The sequence below is a fragment of the Scleropages formosus genome, chromosome 18, assembly GCF_900964775.1.
Source record: "Scleropages formosus chromosome 18, fSclFor1.1, whole genome shotgun sequence".
In the NCBI taxonomy this organism is placed as follows: Eukaryota; Metazoa; Chordata; class Actinopteri; order Osteoglossiformes; family Osteoglossidae; genus Scleropages; species Scleropages formosus.
In genome coordinates this window covers 18847904-18853903 of record NC_041823.1, presented here as the reverse complement: position 1 = coordinate 18853903, position 6000 = coordinate 18847904, and the positions used below count along the sequence as shown (strand labels likewise).

At 46.0% G+C, this 6000-nt stretch overlaps 1 long non-coding RNA gene across 1 annotated transcript; it reads right to left on the bottom strand.

The window, feature by feature from the left end:
- Window positions 1-1412: 1412 nt before the first annotated feature.
- LOC108924864 (uncharacterized) lies at window positions 1413-2177 on the bottom strand. The gene is made up of 3 exons (XR_003798320.1): window positions 2055-2177; window positions 1683-1724; window positions 1413-1561 (listed from the first exon to the last, which is right to left on the bottom strand). It is a non-coding gene; the product is annotated as an uncharacterized LOC108924864 (long non-coding RNA).
- Window positions 2178-6000: the final 3823 nt, after the last annotated feature.

The following is a 6000-nucleotide window of genomic DNA, read 5'->3' as shown; positions in this document are numbered from 1 at the left end:
TGTCTTTGTATATGGGGAATGTGTAAGTCCATTTAAAACCTGGTGTCCATTAAAACGCTTGTCCTTTATAAGGTCTTTACACATCCATCCTGTTACCATCAGAACCTTGTGTCACTGGAGCCCCTGTCCCACCCTTTGCTGTGTCATCATCCCCATAACCTGTCACAAGCAATTATTGAACGGATGATAGTTTTCTACCTGCAGACAAGGATTAATACAATGTGTACTGACGTGAGGGGCAGAGTGGCGCAGTGGGTTGGACGGGGTCTTGCTCTCCAGGGGGTTTGGGGTTCGAGTCCTGCTTGGGGTGCCTTGGTGATCCCGTCCTGGGTGTGTCCCCTGTGCTGCCGGGTAGGCTCCGGTTCCCCCGCGACCCCGTATGGGACAAGCAGTTTGGAAAATGTGTGTGTGTACTGATGCTGGAAAAGCCTGCGTGTGTGACAGGTGTCTCACCACTGTTTTTGTTCTCCTGTGCACTTTGTGATCCGGTGCAGTTACTCAGCGGAGAGCTGAAGTTCTGGTACTTATAAGCGCAGCAGTAGGTCACTGTGGTGTCGGGGCTGCGGGGGACACTGAAAATCACTGCTCTCTTTCCTTCTGCTGCCCGGATCTCTGTGATGGGTTGTGTCCTTTCTTTCTCATGCAGGTAGAAGAGGGCTCCAGTGACAGGAGGAGGGGCTTCACAGCGAACCACTGTGTCATTGTGGTGTGTCGACACATTAATATTTGGCTCGACTGAAATAAAAAGTACAACAATGAGGTGCAACAATAAGGATGAGGCAGAGCTTAAATAAAAGAGTGTAATACATGGTACTCACCCAGCAGCGTCACTGAAAGACCATCACTGCGTGGGGAAGGTGCATTTAATCCAGCACCCACAATGTACTGACAGTCCACTTTAATAACCCCACTGATCATGCTGTGACCCCGACCCCCCCTTCTGAGCAGCTCGGCTCCAGCGATGGAGAGCTGACAGTCCGACGGAGTCTCAGTCAGCCGCTTCTTGTCTGCGTGGAACTGACACTGAGACACAGGCAGATTCTGAGGTCCTTCACAGCTCAGCTGCACCGAGCCTCTCTCAGTGACCATCGCGGGACTCAGTGTCAGTTTGGCCGGGGGCAGTTTGCCTGCATGGAGGAGGAGAACAATGATTTATGATCCCGCTCGTAATTACGGCGATAATCGGAAGCATCCTATTCGGTTCGCTTCCAAACTAATCGTCATCCCTGACATTTGTAAGTTCCCGTCTTACCCAGGACCATCATCTGCCGCCTGCTGCTCCGCTGAGAGACGGTGTTTGAGTCGCTATCAGTGTATTCACAGCTCAGCTGTACAACAGTGTACGCATCAGTGTGTGTTTCTCCCTGAAGAAGGTTCCTCCTAGTCACTGAGAACCGAAATAGATTCCCCTTCCCAGTCCGTGTGAGGACCGGAGATGTATGTGCGTCTCTGTAGAGCCTCCAGGTGGCCTCTCGCACCGTGCGTGGAGCAGCACAGGTAACACCGACAAAGCTATTTTCAGGCAGTAATGTGCTGCTCACATTGATCACAGCTGTCAGATCTACCAGAGAGGAACAAAACAGTGAAAATGTGATCAATTACTATTAGTTACCCCTTAATTACGTTAATTCAGTATGTAAGAGATCTGTGAAGACATATAAACCCATTTGATCTTGGATTACTTGTTGTGGACACTGGATCGGATGTGGAGTTCATCGGGAACCCTGTAATAAAAACAAAATAAATTTGAACGCCTGTCACCACAATCCTTCATTCATTACATAAACATTCATTTAATAAGCAAAGAATTCTGCTACTGGAAAACAAGTATAATATATATTCCACAGTATAATAAGTGGAATTTGACTGTTGTGAAGACATTATTACTCCTCTCTCTCCAAAAGTGATATTTTATTTAAATCAACTCTGTTCATACTTATTTCTGGCATCACTACTGTCATTTTTCACAGTTTTTTGATGATGCGAAGACATTGCCTGAAAATATGCTTTTACTGTGTTTAATAAAGTTATAATAAAACACAAAGAGTTCTCACCCGTCACTATCACTGTGATACTGTTACTGCGCGGTGATGGTGATGGTGTATTAATCCCATTTATGTCCGCAGTGTACAGACACTGAACTACAATCTGAGCGTCGCCAGAGTGGATCGTCCCCCTGAGCAGCTGAGTCCCGGTGATGGAGCGTCGACAGGGTGAAGACGTCTCCCCGACAGTTTGTCCATCTGACAGGAACTGACAACGAGACACTGAGACAGACTGAGGAGTCTCACAGCTCAGCTGCACTGAGTCTGTCTTTGTGGTGTTGGTGGAGCTGACATTCAGCTGGGGAGGTTGCAGTGAACCTGCAGGTTGTGGGAACATTTTGAACATCAGTCAGTTCATAATCTGACATCGCCCACAATTATTTACAGTGATGGACAGAAATACCAGACTCACCCACCACTTTGACTTCCATCCTTTTACTCCTCTGAGAGCTGGTGGCTCCATCCCTGTACTCACAGCTGAGCTCCACAGCAGTGTAAATTCCAGTGGGTGTTTTTCCCTGAAGAAGCTTTGTCCCAGTGACTGTGAACTCACACACACTCCCACAGTCTGTGTCTTTCTCGATGGGACGGTCCTCTGTGTTTCTGTACAGAAACCACTGGAAACTTCTTTGATATGAAGGGGTCTCACAGGTGACCTTGAGAGACTGTCCCTCAGACACTGAAGATGGATTCACGCTGATTTCAGGACTCTGTAAAACACCTACATCAGATGAACATACATATTTAAATTATTAAATTAACAATGTGAAAAATACATCACAACAAAGAATTCTTACTGTTGTCTAAATGAAAGAAACTTTGACTTCAGAGAATTCAGTTTCACTGATTACACAGATACGGATTACGTTTATTCATTTAGCAAACACTTTCCTCAAAAGCAACTTCCAATGAACACTAGGGTTCTCGATCCTCACGTTATTCACCCAAGGTGACTTACAATGAGTCACTACTCTATACACCAGTGAAACACACTTCTTGCCTGTCATTTTTACACACTATGGGTGGTTTTAGCATTACCAAACCATCTGTAGAGCATGTCTTTGGAGTGTGGGAGGAAACCAGAGCACCCGGAGGAGACCCACACAGACACGGGGAGAACATGCAAACTCCACACAGACTGAGTGGGGATCAAACCCACTTCCTCTCGCATCACCCAAGCACTGTGAGACAGCAGCACTACCAGGAGTGGCTTCGCATACCTTGACAGTACTGAATTATTTGTGAGGTCCGTTTATAGTGATGAAACAGTAAAATTAAAATGTTTATTGTATTTTGCAATGGACCGGAATCCAATCTAAGGGATATCCCACCTAGCCTAGCACCCAGTGATTCCAAAATAGGCTCCAGACCACCATGACCCCAACAAAGACAAGTGCTTAACAAAAGTGAGTGTTTATTTACTGTATTTTTTAACTCGTTGTCTCAAAATCATTACTATTTAATATTAAGTTTAATTTTCAAAAGAGAAATAGCCTGCTCTTCGAAGGAAGCATTTGATGCGGTATTTCACACATTTCAGTGCAGTTCAAGACAGCAAGATTTAAACTGGTTATCATGCATAGGTCTACGACTGGTGCTGGAAAATGGTTGCACTTCTCATTTACTTGATTAACCTTTTTTTGGATAATGTTTGCTTTATGGTTTTCATCTTCAATAAATTTTACCTCGATTTTCCCGATGACTTTCTCTAAGCCAATTTAAGTCTTAAGTGTGACTACCAAGCGAGTTACAATTATTACCTGTTCATACAGCAGGGTAATTTTTACAAGAGCAGTTGAGAGCAAATATCCATGACCTTCTGACTGAAAGGCATCAGCTGTAAGCACTACACTCACGGCTTTTGATTATGCAGTCAGCTACACACTGCTATCACACACTCACACACATTGTCTGAAACCGCTTGTCCCAAACACGGTTGCGGCAAACCGGAGCCTAACCCAGCAACACAGGGCATAAGGCCAGAGGGGGAGGGGACACACCCAGGACGGGACGCCAGTCCATTGCAAGACACCCCAAGCGGGACTCAAACCCCAGACCCACCGGAGAGCAGGACCCAGCCAAACGTGTTGCACATCCCCCCAACACTAGCTCCGGTCTTTACGTTTTTATGCACAGTATCTTTCAACTATCCACTTTCAGACAAGGTGACACATGTATTTAGAATTTTTCCATTGTACTGCACACATTTACAGATGGTGCCCTGACCTCTGGTGGCACTACCCTGCCTGACCCTTCCCTGCCCAGAATTGTAGTCACCTGATTAACAGAACACCTTTTCGTCTCTTGAAGGAAACCTGTACATAGAGTCCCTGTGGTACCATGGTTGCGTTACTGTGAATAACGAAAGACAGAGCCGTTCGGAGGCGTTTCCCTCATGCGTCTCGCTAGTTCCGGTTTCGTCCTGTGTTAGTGTAAAAGTTTGTTAAACTTATAGACATGAACTTATATCTCCGTAAATAAACCCACCGTCCACGTGTCTTAAAAAGGTCCGCAAGAAAAATGCAATTTAACTTGTTTGGTGGTTTCCAGGCTCTTTGTCACACACATTCCAATGTGTAGACACTTTATTTTCAGTCCCGTGTTCTAAATAGGCTTCTCTTGGCTTCCAAATTGTGCCAGTGATTTCAGAAATCTTTACTGCACTGAAATATTTGTAAGAGCTGAGTTTATACTGGGAGAAAAAAAATAAAAAATCCACAAGTCATGTAGTAAATAAGACAAGAGTGGCCATGAAAACCAGGTGACGCAAGATGTCACCTTGTCCAGAACTACAAACTTTGTAGCACAGTCATTCTGGAAACAGCTTCTGCCCTAAAAGATTCAGTGTTATTTGTATTTTATTTTGTATCAACAGAAACCCGTAAAGTTCTCCACAGGCTTTTTCACACTGAGTTACACATTATATTACACATTATAGCAGCGACGCTATTTGACGATCATACTGGTTACATCGATCGCTCAGCTCTCAGATGAAAAGCTCAGACAATCTCCATGTGACAGCAGTACATACCGTGAGCTCTTCTCTGTCCAGTTAAACCTGGAGATGAAAACATGCATCACTAAGTGGAGACACACTCACATGACATTCAAGTCAACCAGAAGTTCGCTTGATGACACAAAATTATAACAAAAGACCCGAAAAAGGTCCGTGCATGTCCAGGTTTAACTATAGCAAAGGCACATGGATGGGGGGGGGAAAAGGTCAAATTTGGAGCCCTCACCTTCTGAGAGAAAGAAGAGTAGAGTAAGGATGGTCACAGACATTTTGATTTTGCAAAGCAAGTTTGGAGAAATGAGGTGGAGAGCTTCTGCGTTTCAAACAGACTACTAAGGGAGTGAGGAAGTTGAGAACTACAGCCTGAGTGTTAACCCTGCTCCTCTGTCTCAGCAGCTCGAGGAGCTACTGTGACCACAGCTCTTGTCACTTCCTCACAGACACATCAGCCCTTTGAATTAGGAAACTTCACCATCAGATCTCATCATCATCATCATCATCATCATCATCCTCCGCTTATCCGGGGCCGGGTCGCGGGGGCAGCAGTCCGAGCAGAGTCCTCCAGACTTCCCTCTCCCCGCACACCTCCTCCAGCTCCTCTGGGGGAACCCCAAGGCGTTCCCAGGCCAGCCGGGAGACATAGTCTCTCCAACGTGTCCTGGGTCTGCCCCGAGGCCTCCTCCCGGTGGGACATGCCCGGAACACCTCCCCAGGGAGGCGTCCAGGAGGCATCCGGAACAGATGCCCGAGCCACCATCAGATCTCATGTCACACAAATTTAAACAAACCCTGGCTGATGTGAAAAAATGTGGGTTTGATCCCTATTAAGTCTGTGTGGAGTTTGCGTATTCTTTCCATGTGTGAGTGGGACCCCTGCGATGGATTGGCATCTCATCCAGGGTGTAACCCCACTCAGCTTTGTGCCCAAACCTTCTGGGA